This window comes from Lytechinus pictus, chromosome 3, assembly GCF_037042905.1.
Source record: "Lytechinus pictus isolate F3 Inbred chromosome 3, Lp3.0, whole genome shotgun sequence".
NCBI classification, from domain to species: Eukaryota; Metazoa; Echinodermata; class Echinoidea; order Temnopleuroida; family Toxopneustidae; genus Lytechinus; species Lytechinus pictus.
This window is the reverse complement of record NC_087247.1, coordinates 68,323,749-68,338,678: the sequence shown is the minus strand read 5'-3', so window position 1 is coordinate 68,338,678 and position 14,930 is coordinate 68,323,749. Positions and strand designations below refer to the sequence as shown.

General features: G+C 34.6%; 1 long non-coding RNA gene across 1 annotated transcript; it reads right to left on the bottom strand.

The window, feature by feature from the left end:
* Positions 1-903: 903 nt before the first annotated feature.
* On the bottom strand, positions 904-6,531 carry LOC129256134 (uncharacterized). The gene is made up of 4 exons (XR_008583927.2): positions 6,403-6,531; positions 5,320-5,417; positions 1,732-1,839; positions 904-988 (listed from the first exon to the last, which is right to left on the bottom strand). It is a non-coding gene; the product is annotated as an uncharacterized LOC129256134 (long non-coding RNA).
* Positions 6,532-14,930: the final 8,399 nt, after the last annotated feature.

The window sequence follows — 14,930 nt, the reverse complement described above, 5'->3', positions numbered from 1 at the left end:
AAGGGGAAACAACTCTACTCCAGCATTCCCTCACTGCACCGCGGAGAACGATAATCGACACATAGTGGAATTGCATGAAAGATAACATTTTTTCCATATCCTGTGGGTAGATTTACAAAAACATCTCGTCCTTTCAGTGCAGATTTAATTTTATCGACTTGCAAATCCTTAAATCTGTCAATATATAGCATTTTAGAGGCATATTCAATGCTCTTTGATATTTCGTCGTCACTCTTCGCCAAGAATCCACGGGTCGCCATTCAAGATGAGCTCATGAATATTCAATATGACGTCATAGCAGCCCGCGCTCTCATTGGATGAGTTTCACCGACCAGCTTTTGGTCGGTATATTGGTAAAAACAATAAAATAACAAAAGAAAGTCGGTGAAATTTGGCCCAGATGTCAAGAGGCCCTGTCTCGCGGCGCTCTGCTTCGCCATGTTCGCTCGGAAAGCAGCCGACAGGGCCCCGACAAGAGGCTAAGTGTTTACCAGCCGTCATCTCCAAAACTTCAGCGATAAAATTAATTAGGTATCTGCAATTAATAAGGAAAGAGTACAATTAAAATTCAAATAAAAAAAGGCAGCGCTTTCATTGACACCGGGTCTGCACTACTTCCTCCCGAGCAAATCACTCATCGACTTTCGCTGGGGAAGAGATGTCAGTGCGAAAGGGGACATTTTTTTCTTCGCCGGGGAAGTGAGGAATGCGTGCCGGAGAAGTTCACCGGCGAAGTTTGCTGGGGGTAAAGAGGCCACTTTGAAAGGGGTAATCAATTTGCTTTACTTTTCTTACAGGCAATCTTAGAATGGTTAACTATTACAAAAAACAGCAAATACAACAGAAATGAAATTAATTAACATATCACCTTCAGCTTTATATGGTACTACGTACTTACCATAACATGTACTACAGTCCTACTCTTGTGTCTTTCTCTCCTGCCATTCTCTTCTTGCCATATTTTCTGATACTTCATCCATCCTATCATCTAGATAAAATGAAAAAAAAATGCATTTCTTAACTTTTGAGCTTTTTTAAACATTATATATGATCATACTTTATTCTCTCATGTTACATGCAGGCCTTGACCAAAAACAAAACAAAAATCTATTCCATCCCCTCAGATAACTTCAAGAGAGAGATTGAGAGAAAGAGAGAGAAGGAGAAAGAAGAGGTAGAGAGGCCTATTAAGGGGTTAGCCATGGGCACATCACTGTCAATGACCCTTGTCATAGGGTGAGATGGGGGCAATGACTTCAAAGAACGGTGCAATGTATCAGTTTGATAGATTACATCCACAAAAATCTCTTAATCTGGAGGATTTACCCTTCTATGCCAAGTTACATTTTCAACTTCTTTCATAGAAATGCAGGCAGTATGGTTGAATATAGACTGAAATAAAAAAAATCACCATGTTTTTTACTGAGTAATCACTACTCATCCTGGAAGCTGTAATAAAAAATTAATGTGATTTTATGTTTTTGGTTCCAGGAGAAATATCATCCATAGACTGGATTGTTAGGGATAAGAATTATTGCATGATAAAATCTCTTTTTTGGCAATCGTAAAATAGTCCATGGCCAATACAATACAAAGAAATTATTTACCATGATTTCCCATGATTTACTTTGTCTCTGAGTTAATGGAATGTAAACATAATCATACAATATAAAATGTTTTTATGAATATTGAGAATTGAGATCATGAGCTCCATATTCCATACATCCTTACCAAATGAAAACATGATGAGCTAAAATAATTAGAAGATATACTCAGTATCTTTCCAGCTTTTAACCTGAATCGCTTCTTCCTTGATAATGCCTGATCCATTTTGAAGTCCTTTGAAAATGACAGAAATGAGATCTCTGATAAGAATTCCAGACATGGAAAGTACCATGAAAGTAATATCATAAAAATATTGACATAAACCCATGTCTTGGCATATTATCATACACCTCCAAATAGAAGGGAATATCATGTATTTGAATATACTGTATATAAGGTGTGACCATAGCAACACAGAAAACAGATGACCTATCATTCACTGTACCTCATACTGACTTGTTTAGAATAGATCTATTCCTTTCTTATATGGCATCATGCCTTGCTTTGAGCTTCATTTTACAGTCATTGTTTACAATGAAAATGTTTTTTTTTATAAAGTATGACCATAAAGTATGACCATAGCAACACAGAAAACAGATGACCTATCATTCACTGTACCTCATACTGACTTGTTTAGAATAGATCTATTCCTTTCTTATATGGCATCATGCCTTGCTTTGAGCTTCATTTTACAGTCATTGTTTACAATGAAAATGTTTTTTTTTTCTAATTCTGTTTAAAAAGCCCCAAAGCAAGTGACAAAAAAATGTATGAAGCTTTGTGAAGGTTCAATCACAGTGTTAGGTAGATCCATGGTCAATCATGTGAATTATGTTGGACTATCATTCTCACATTTCAAAATCTTAATCTCTATGGTGTAGGGTATTAAGAGCCCTTTTACTGTGAAGCTATTAATTTTCTATTAATAAAGGCCATTGATTGCCACATCAGGTTTTTTATGTGATTTAATGAAAACTTTTAAAATTGAATCATATTAAGATTAACCACCATAAGGTTTTGCAGAGAGTCCAAAGAGGTCAAGAGGGTTCAAGAAAGCTCTTGTAAACCATCTTTCTCCCTCCTTCATTCTCTAGCCAATTCAATTAAGCAACAACTTTATCAACCATAATGCTGACTTTTATACTAATTTGACCGGGCAATTTCTATTGATATTTGTATAAAAAAAGGTGCACACTTTATCAACCTTAATGCCGACTTTTGCTAATTTGACCGGGCAGTTTCTATTGATATTTGCATGAAAAAAGATGCACACTTTGAGCCAAGACATAAATAATTGTGCACAAACATGTTTTCAAGTTATTTATGAAAGAATGCTAAAATATTGTTCTGAAATAAAGTTGAAATAAACTTATTACAAAATAATGTATGACAAAGAAATATCTGGATAATAGGAAAAGCCTGAATTGTAAAACTGTTAAACATGCCTTTATTTCTAACAAACCTTTTCTAAAGTGACTAAGAGGTTAATTTGTAGTGTAATAGCAATCTTTGGATTTATAATAGAGTCCTTATCATTCAATTGAGTAGACTTGTATCCACCTTCTCTATTCAGTGTTTTCCTTGTCAACATTGACACATGTACTTATGCATTCCAGTGTTAGACCAGACTTTTGATGTTAGCCGTTCTCAGTAAAATATACATGTTTGCAAAAGAAGTGGGGGGAATAGTGATTGGCTCCAGATAAATGGATTTTGTTTTGGTCATGTCTCTTTCTTCTATACCATTGTTATGGTCGTAATCAAGATTTGACATATTCATGCAATACTATTTTACTATATATGGTAGAATAGTATTTGAAGGAAAATCACACAAAATCATACAACCACACACACACACATAATGGTAGGAACATGAAAACATTATTTTGAATCAAGGCATATAACTTTTCATATATTTTCATACTTTACTGTGCATAGTCCTACATCAACAGTGATGTTGTGTTAAGAAGATCAAATCTTTCTTGATTTATACCATTTTAACTTATTCTCCAAAATGCAATTAACATCTGGGAATAACTTGGATTTATACTGGATTACGCACATGTATTTATTATTTCCAGGGGTTATCAATTTCCATAAATTTGTTTGTGTATACAATTTATTCAGATTCATTTCAATAAGCCAGTTCGTAGTTCCTTTCTGCGCATGATCAAAAGATTCTACGCATGATCAGAGGAAGGTCATTTGTACTAAAGTGACATGGTGGTTTAAAATCTAATGAGATAAGCACCAACTTTGATGTCTTGATTATTCATATATTCTTTTGAATTGTGGTTTTCATTTACATCCACAAAAAAAAAAAAAACGCGTCCACGAACAACTGGTTTTCACAGTTTGCCAAGTACATTGTGCAACATGCTATGATATGCATTCAAAGTAGGAATGCAACAAATACCTTCATAAAGTGTTCATTGGTGTGCTATTCTAGTCACCTGGTCTATTAAATTTCTTCATCCTGCTATGCAAGGCAAGCTTACGTAATATTTTGCTTTGAAATCTGCCCATCATAATGAAAGAAATAAAAGGTCATTTGACCGAAAATTGTCCATGAGTAACTACGAACTGGTCTATTCCTTTCCAGTGAATTTTACAATAAAATATCACAACAGGAAAAAGGTAAATAAGAGGAAACTAATCTGTCATGGTGCACAGATAATCCTAATCTTTCACAGTTCTAGAGCACAATTCATCTAACAAGAGCTTACCAACTTTGATTTTCGTCATGGGACTAACAAAATCTATAATAATGAATCCTTCAGCCATGAAGATGACCATTACCTTTACATTCCTAATGAAATCTAGCTCCATTTCGAAGTGCTCCAGCAAACTAAAGAATATCCTACTGTCGCAGTCTTCAATAACTTCTACATGGTTTACCTCCATTTCCTGTGTGCATTCTGGTAGGTATTCGGACACTGATACAACCCCAAACTGAAATTGGTTTACAGTACATGTATTTTTACCTCCCATACTTTAATCTATCTCCCGGGGGATGGGGGAGTCAAATAAATTGCTGTACTCATGCTTAAAGGGGTGGTTTTTTTTTCAGTTTTGGACATATTTGTATTTTTCAAGATCGCTTTGCCTCGTTAAAATGGTTTAAGCATAAGTGAGGACACAACCAGTCTTCGGGAAGTGATCTTCGCACATTTTGAGCGCGCTACTCCACACACTGTGTGTAAAATGCCTGCGCTGCGTGCGGTTTCGAATTTCACGCGAAACAAGTCACCCAACTGAGAGCATTCCCATAGCAACAACATCTCTTTTTGTGAAGTGATTTTGAAAACCACTTTCCGGCAGGTGATCAAATGGGAACGCCAGCAAAATGATCTTACAAACTGGTTTCCTGAACCGGTTTCCAGAAAACTAGTTTTAGAAAGCGTAATGAGAATGGGGTCCTATTTGGGGAATTTTTTTTCAAAAGCTTTTTTTAAGACTAGTCAAACATGTTTAAGGTATGTTTTTTCCCAAAGCTTTTTCCCCAGGGTGATATTGGCGAAAACTTGTTTAGGGGCCAAAATGTGTAAATAAAGCCTGCAAAAAACTTGTTTAGGGGTTATTTTGCACACAGAGAAAAACTCGTTTAATAACTAGGGGAATAATTAAGTCATGCATGTGTACAGCAATACATTTGACTGCATCCCCCCTCCGGGATTTATCTGAATGCCTGGCCAATACACACTGCTGTTTTACCATTCTCCTGCAGGGATCTCTCTTTTATCCAGAGCTTAATTTCTCTCTTTTTGGAGGAGGTTTATAGGTGTCAATGCAGCACAGCTCTGTCCCTCTCCCTGCAAAAAAAAATAATAAAACAACCTGTAGTCATGAAAATAGTTTGCTCTAGTTTGTATAAAGAAAAGGATCCTGCAAAATGATCATGCAACTTGTTATTTCACCGATCAATGAAAAATCTATCTTTCCTATTTTCAATTGGACACCACTCTAACTTTCAGCTCCTGATATACTTGCTTAGTTTCTAATAATGGAGACCTTTCGTTTTCTGTGACGAGCCATGTGGACGTACGAGATTAAGGAATTTGGGAGCGCTGCGCATGCGCGAAGTAATCTGAGACGAGCCTTCTCGCGTTCACTGCCCAAATCTGTGACTCGTTTTTGAGGGTTTTGACGTTCGATGTCATAGTGCTCGAACGAGCGCTAGTTCGTACATGATGACGTCATCCAAGCTTAGCAAAAATGAATGAAGCCGCATCAACACTCAAGTTTCGTTGATTCAGCAGTGCTGGTAAACTGCAAATTACTGCTTGTTACCAGCTTTTCCATTACATTTAGTGTGTCCTGTTTTCAGACACTACATATCCGATAGGTAATTGATGTTCTATTTCCAAACAACTGTGTTTTTTTCGGCTTTTTGCGCAAGAGTGCACATGTTGCACCCACAGTCGCCCCAATGATTCGTAGCGTGATGCTATATACGCCTGATTCTCCGGCCGAGCATCGGCCCACGGCCTGCTCGCTATCACGCTGGTATATGCTGTGGCCTGGTACGGGTACGTCGATTTAAATCGAAACTGTTTTCATCAATGTACGAACGTGATACTGAACGAGCGGTGTCACCACTTCCGGTGAACTAGGACTACGTTGTAGTCGCAGACAATCGAAAGCTCCTTAATCATGTGGATGACCCAACTGTTTTATAATCAATTTATAAAAATATAGTTTTAAAAAAAATTCATGTCTATAAGTATAAGCACATGGCAGTTCCCGAGACCCATTTAAACGCTACTGACTAATCACAACTGCATTATCTACATGTACCTAAATCTTTATTTTTCGTTGTTGGTGGGAGCTTCCGAAAATCAAATCTAGAGAAGTTTACACAGCAGGGTCTCACAGATTTCAGGAAATTCAGGTCAGGATCCCCAAACATCTGACCATCCAAGATCTGACCATGGACCACCAAACACAAGGAACACTATCTAACCAGTCATTCAATACCTTTATAATCATCAACAGAGGGCAGCAGCATACATGTGGTGTTATCTCAAGTATCTTGTAAAGTCTCTCTTGCATAAAAACAATTTAAGCTCTCAATCCCAATAAAACATACTTACTAATAAGTTTTACATGTACATGTACTTTCCATTTTCTGTTCTATTGACCATGATATCAGTAGAAAGTATTTAGGCTAGCTTACCAAATAAATTAGCACTAAACGAACACCTAGAAAAAGGAAATTGTATGTTATTGTTATGCAGCGAGCGGCATGAGCCAAAAATTTATTAAAGAAATGGTGCACTTTGGGGAAAATTTGTGAGAAAGTACAGTAAGTGAGCTATAAAATTTGTAATTTTTACATTCTTAATAAATTTTGCAATATTAAACAAGTAAAATACCATAGGACATTGAATAAAATGAAATTGAAATTTATGATGTTGAAAATCCAATCCAACTATTTGCCATAAAATGTATCTACTGTTGTAATTTGGGGGATGGGGCAGCACCCCCCCCCCTCCCCCCCCCAAAAAAAAAACCCCACCTTAATAGTATGCCATTTTAATATGAAGTAAAATCTTCTAACCAAGATGTAACTTATATAATGTACAATCTGAGATTAATATGAAACGTCTCACCCAATATTTTATTTTGAAAATGAACAACTAAAATAAGAAAAGCTAGTCAGGAATAAATATGTATTATTCATTTCATAAATTGTTCCCTATTGTGGCAGAGAAGAAAATTTAAGATGAAATACGACATTGAACTAGTTCCATTCCTGACAATGTGGTTAAAATCATAGATCTATAGAATTTGTCTTCTTCAATGCTTTCCTTTCAATAAAGTCACAGAAGCAGGCAATCAAGCATTAAAGTTAGAACTATTAAGAGAAATTCATAATTGCAATATTTCATGAAGCAATGAGATGGTCATCAATCTCAAATAATGTACCCATCAATCAACAACCCTTCTGCTTCAAATTTGGCAATATCTGAAGCAAAGCGAATCAGATGTTATTGATCACATCTATGAATAAAGGCTAACAAGAAACATTGAATAATATAAAGATCTGTGGGAAAATAATGCCAGCTTTAGGAAGAGAACTTACTTAAATTAAGCTGGAGAAACAATGATAGAGAATGGTGGTACTATTTTTGGCAGTGCATTTTTTTTTTAATCTGTACAAAGCTAGTGATAACATAACTCATCTTTTATACTGATATTAATTCTCAAAGCTAAAATTTTCCTTGCAGTAGGAGTGGTGAAAAGTATTGTACATGACCCCTAACTGAACTGAGATTACAATAAGTTTATTACATTTGAAAATACAAAGCCAGGTGATTTTGTGAACTAATGTGTATTTCATGCCCAATTGCCAACTCCAATAGATTTTGAATATGATCTGCTGCAGCAATCTCTTGAATGGAACACACAAGTTATATTGAATGGGATTGCATTCTGAAATGTAAATGATTTTGTTCACTAATATTAGTCATGTGAAAATGATACACATGATTAATGCTGATTTTTGGAACCTCAATTTTATACCCCCCCCCCTTCCCAAAAAGAGAGTATTTTACTCAAATTGAATATCCTGCATTGTCAATCACATGCACTTTGTGGCAGAGATTATTTTAATAACAAATTGTTTTTAAAGGACAAGTCCACCCCGACAAAAAGTTGATTTAAATAAAAAGAGAAAAATCTAACAAGAAGCAATTAACACTGAAAATTTCATCAAAATTGAATGTAAAATAATAAAGTTATGACATCTTAAAGTTTCGCTTAATTTCACATAACAGTGACATGCACATCCTGGTTGGTCAAATGAGGACACTGATGACATCATCCACTCTCTATTTTTTTGTATTTTATCAAATGAAATATTCTAATTTTCTCCTCATTGTCAAGTGAAACAACAATTAATTCCTCCCTGAACATGTGGAAATATTATGATTCAGTCAACTTGGTCCTTATTGCCAAATCTGTAAAAAAATCTTTGCATAATTTAAACAATAAAAAAAAAATAGTGAGGGACATCATCGACTGTCTCATTTGCATGTCATTGAGTTGTGCATATCACTGTTTTGTGAAAAATATGCAAAACTTTAAAATGTTATAACTTTCTTATTTTACGTCCAATTTTGATGAAATTTTCAGCGTTATGCTGATTTGATTTTTCTCTATTTATTCAAATCAACATTTTCCTGGGGTGGACTTGACCTTTAAAAGAGGAAAGAAAAATATCTTACAAACCTGTTTAACATCAATTCATTTATTTTTCTCTGTTGATGGTTTGTTCACATCATTCTCCAAGAAAGTTTAAACACGTTAAAAGACAAGCCCACCCCAACAGAAAAGATGTTTTCAATACAAAGAGAAAATAAAAAGGCCGATTTATTTTTAAAATGAGCCGGTTGAAGTTCCCTTTTCTGGTCAGATATGGAATGTCAGACATATATCCTGTCCACTGATAGTATTAAAACATTCAACCCTCAAATTTCCTCCTTATTAGGTGGTCTGTCTCTGATAGATCACCTCTTGATTTCGTCAAAATTTTCTTTCTTTATTTATTTATTTCTTTATTTATTTTTCGCACCTATATTTGTCGCCAACTTTTCTCCAAATCCGCTGTATCAATTTCGCTGAATCTTTCGTAATATATAAAGTCTATCATAGAGACGCTCTACTAAGCTTTTAAAGGTCATCTGGTTATGATGACGCCATCTACGCATCATTTTGTAAAATTCTTTATTTGATCATATCAACATAACGGATCATCAATAATCAATCATATTCACATCAAATAAACTTTAGGTCAAAGGTCGTCTGTCAATGTCATTAAAGGTCATGTAAAGGTCATGATACGCGCGCGTCAAAATGAAAAAATGCTCAAAATCGCCTATAAAAATTTTTGGGTACGTATCAGGTCATTTTAAGCATTTCAACATTTTGCACGCGCGTTTTCGTGCAAACAGCGTTACGCAGCATAAATTCGCTGTTTTTTCTATGCGTATTTATTATTGATATAATTTTGATCAAATTGATACCTCGATCAGCTCTCTACGATCATTAATGAGGGAATGAGCACCCATTAAAGTTTGCAGCACGCATGCGCGCGAGCTCTTTCCATAGGCTCTATATGGGCAAAAACATGCTTATTAAAAATTCACTGTATATATCGCTCATCAGAACGAACGGGGACCCCCAATTTTTTTTTCATATTTCGATAGAGTATGAATCATACATACATATGATTTCATGTCTCATTGGACCCTAACGTATATTATGACGTCATCAAAATGGCGTCGGAAGTAAAAATATCATTTTGCGTGTTATGACGTCATTATAATTACGCAAATTTGGCTCTAACTCTGTGAATATTGGTCAATTTGCGCCCAATTTTGGATTTGTTGTAGCTTAGGTCTTACTCTTTCGGAGTTATTGCCTTCATTTTTCATTTTGATAAACGGATCATCCTGAAAAATTGCAAATAATAAAGGCATGTCATTTTTACTCATTCCGCTATCTATGTTATAAATCTATCTATCTACCTACATGACATATCTACATGTATCTCTCTGTCTAATATATATCTATCTGTTTGAATATGTCTCTCTCTCTCTCACTCTATCTATCTATCCATATGTCTGTCTGTCTGTCTATCTATCTATCTCTCTCTCTCTCTCTCTCTGTCTAATATATATATCCATCTGTTTAAATATGTCTATCTTTCTATATCAATCTATCTGTCTGTCTCTATCTATCTATCTATCTATCTATCTATCTATCTATCTATCTATCTATCTATCTATCTATCTATCTATCTATCTATCTATCTATCTATATGTCTGTCTGTCTATCTATTTTCTATCTACCTATGTTCTATCTATCTATCAATCTATCGTATATCTATCTGTTTGAATTTGTCTGTCTATCTGTCTATCGATCCATTTATCTTTCAATCTAATATATATTTATATGTTTCAATTATCATGTGTGTTTATCTATCTATCTTCTATCAATCTATCCACCTATATTTTATATATCATCCAATCCATCCATCTATCTATCCGACTATCCATCTATCTGTTTAAATATGTCTATCTTTTTATCTTTCAATCTAATGTCTATTGATCTGTTGGAATAATTATGTGTGTTTATTTGTCTGTCTATCTAATATCTATCTATCTATTAAATCTGTTTAATATGTTATTCTATCTGTTTATCTGTCAATGAATATATCGATATATTTTCTGTCTGTCCATCTGTGTATATATAATATCATAATCACCGTTATCATCATCATCATCTTATTTGTCATCAATCATTATTATCATCATCCTCATCATCATCGTAATTTTTGTCATCAATCATTATCTATCTATTTATCTATCTATCTAATGTCTATCTGTCTATCTATCTAATACGTATTTATATGTTTATATATATATCTCTATATCTAGATCGATCTGTCTATATATCAAGATATAATTTATCTACCTTTCTTCTATTAATGTATCCACTTATCATTTATCTCTTCATCTATCTATTTATCTATCTTTCTTATGTGTATCTGTTTAAATATGTATGTCTATCTGACTGTCTATTTATCTTTCAATCTTATATCTACTCATTTGCTTGAATAATTATGTATGTTTATCTACTAGCATTTATCTTTCTACGACAGACCACCTAATTCGTCCGCATGACGAATTAAAATCTAGTTTTTTTATGAATTTTTTTAAATTGCCACTTTAACACACGAGTCTATGGGAATTGAATTAGGCCTGTGATACCCCATCAATGCAAATTGGTTTCCGTTTGCCGCGCAAAGACAAGATATTGGGTTGCGAGTGGCTTACTGTATCCCGCGTGTGAGAGCTGGTGACGTCGAAATTTTACTATGAAGCGGGGTTTTTGTGCGAGGCACAAGCGATCGAGTGTCAAATGCCATGGCGATAGCCCGCCGGCCCAGCCGGCACAGCTCTCTGCTCTGAATACATGATAGCCCCACATATGCATTTGTGTGTGTGTTGATACACTTGGTTTCTTTCGTAGCTTTATTTTAATTGAGCCAAAAAGAAACTGATCATTTATTCATGATGATAGTTTTAGCTTCCTTCCTCTGTTTTCTTTATTTCCTTCTTTCTTTTCAATCTTTCTTTGTTTCTTCCCTCTCTTCTTTCATTTTTTTTGTTACTGCCTTTCTTTTTAATTTTCCTTTTTAGGTGGTCTGTCTCTGACAGATCACCTCTTAATTTCGTCAGAATTTTCTTTATTTATTTTTCGCACCTATGTTTTTCGCCAACTTTTCTCCAAATCGGCTGTATCAATTTCGCTGAATCTTTCGTCATATATAAAGTCTATCATAGAGACGCTCTACTAAGCTTTTCAAGGTCATCTGGTCATGATGACGTCATCTACGCGCCATTTTGTAAAATTCTTTATTTGATCATATCAACATAACGGATAATCAATAATCAATCATATTTACATCAAATAAACTTTAGGTCAAAGGTCATGAAGCGCACGTCAAAATTGCCTATAATTAATTTTGGGTACGTTTCAGGTCATTTTAAGCATTTCAACATTTTACGCGTGCACACGAGCTCTTTCCAAAGGCTCTATATGGGCAAAAACATGCCTATTAAAAATTCACTTTAGCTCTTCAGAACGAATGGGGACCCCCATTTTTTTAATTATATTTCCATAGAGGATGAATCATTCATATGATTTCATGTCTCATTGGACCCTAACGTATATTATGACATCATCAAAATGGTGTCGGAAGTCAAAATATCCATTTTGCGTGTAATGACGTCATAATGATTATGCAAATTTGGCTCTAACTCTGTGAATATTGATCAATTTTCACCCAATTTTGAATATGTTCTAGCTTAGGTCTTACTCTTTCTGAATTATTGCCTTTATTTTCATTTTAATAAACGGATCATCCTGAAAAATTGCAAATAATAAAGGCATGTCATTTTTACTCATTTTGCGTGTAATCTCTATGGGACATGACTTTTCCTCAAAACTAGATTCTACATTCCTCTATTTTGTGAGCCAAAACTCTATTTTTTTCATGTCAGTTATCCCTGAGCTTTTAGTATGTCATAGCTGAGATTCTAAGCTTTCGCAAGTGTTGCCTTTATTTTCCGATTAGATGCCAGGATCATGCCCGTATTTCAAAATTGGATTTGAGATTCTCGTATTTTGCATACGTGTAAAGTCTATGGGAAATATTGTAAGGCGTCAGACTTGCATCTCATTCAGTCATGCAGGGGTTCGAGTCCGAGGGTGAACATGATTTTTTTTTGTTCTTACTATCTTGCGCACGATCATTTATAAGAATTCCAATGAATAATAGTAAAAATATTGCAAAATAAAACAGATTATAATTACTTTTTTCATATTATATCTATCTAATCATATCCGTCTATCTATCCGCTATCTATGTTATAAATCTATCTATCTTTCTATCTATCTATCTGTTCATCTGTATATATATAATATCATAATCACCGTTATCATCATCTTATTTGTCATCAATCATTATCATCCTCCTCATCATCATCGTAATTTTTGTCATCAATCGTTATCTATCTATTTATCTATCTATCTATATATCTATCTAATGTCTATCTGTCTATCTATCTAATACGTATTTATCTGTTCATATATATTTTTATATCTATCTATCTATATATCTATATTTAAAGATATAATTTATCTACCTTTCTTCTATTAATCACGTACGTGAATTCCTCCAACTCAGTGTAAAAAGTGGGCGGAGCTAAATCGGATTTTCGCACCTAGCAACCCTGTTAGCAATGCCTGTTAGCATCGTTTTGCTCAATCTCCATAATGTCTGCGATATTAAAATCCTACAAACCAATGGAATCGTTAAAATTTAGTAAGGCTATGAATGTTTATCATTTACTACATTGACTATCGGTGTACAAACTCATACCGAATTTAAAGACAAGTGTCGGTTATATTACGAATTATCAGTCATTTTGATGAGTGATACAAAGTGCCAAAATTTATGAAAATATATCGTAAATTTTATATAGCATTTCAAAATCCTTATTTTCAATATCTTCATAATTTTTTATTGTTTTAAAAAACATCTTATTACATTTACTATAATTTTCCGAACTGATAACGTTTATAGTTTATAGATTACTGTTTCTCGGCTTTATGAGGAAATAGCAGGCCTTCAAAATCGGGTTAATTTTTGTTATGTTTCTAAAAGAAAATTGTTAGATTCGAACTACTATACCAACTGTTCGCCCGAAGGAGGGTTATCATCTCATATTGTTGTGTAAATGATACATAACAATAAATTTTAGGATTGTAGTAATCCATGTTAGAAAAAATCAAGTTCATTCTTAGCACGCAAGCCGCAGAATAAATTTTAGCGTGCGCAGACGGGGCTGATCCCTAGTGTGTCTGACGGGATTATCTAGTCCCATACTGGTCATGCTGGTGTCGAGTGGTATATTCCACCAACCTTTTCCCCTTGAGATGACCACTGTGCAGTTTTATAGTGCTTAATGTTGATACTCAATCTGTGAAATTAATAGTTTACCGATATCTAAAAATGCTTGGAATATACCTGACACATAAATAATTTCATTTTCGAGAATTATTATTTCTTTCCTGCATGAATTACAAAAAGTCAATCTTATAGGTTAAAAATGTGTAACATTGACTGCATATAGTTAAAAATGATAGAATTGTCAAGATTTGGGAAATATCATGTTAAGGTTGCCCAATGCCATGAGTATCTCACTGTATGTTAAACAGATCATAAAAAAACTTTATATTTTGTAAATTCCACGGCCGCCTCCACGAACTTATGGGACATGAAGACGACTTGGCGGCTCTAGCTGATTTGTTAAAATCAAAATAATGGCAATATTTACAACAATTTTTAATCATACAACTGCGATATTACCTGGCTGCTGCTGGATGGCCACTTTGCGAGAAATTTCTTGTTTTTAGACTTTCGGCCATGCAATTTAAGCTCTTTTAAAAAGAAAAGTAGTTTATTAATTTTAAGAATAAAAAAATGTAGTTTCTGTGTTGAAAACGGAGGGAAGATTGGAGAGGCCTTTCGGCTCTTTTCCACAAGTGAGGGGGGTATATATATCACCATGCACTTCCCGGAATACGCCAATGCGTGGCCTTCCCTCCAACAGGCCCCAGAGGTCGAGGTTATTTTGAAAGAGAGTGGAGAAAATGAACACCCCCTTCTCCCGATCCGCTTGAGACACCTGAACCGGCTCCTCCTCCTCCTACCTCTTCTTCTGTATATACCCTCTCTTTATCTTCCTTAT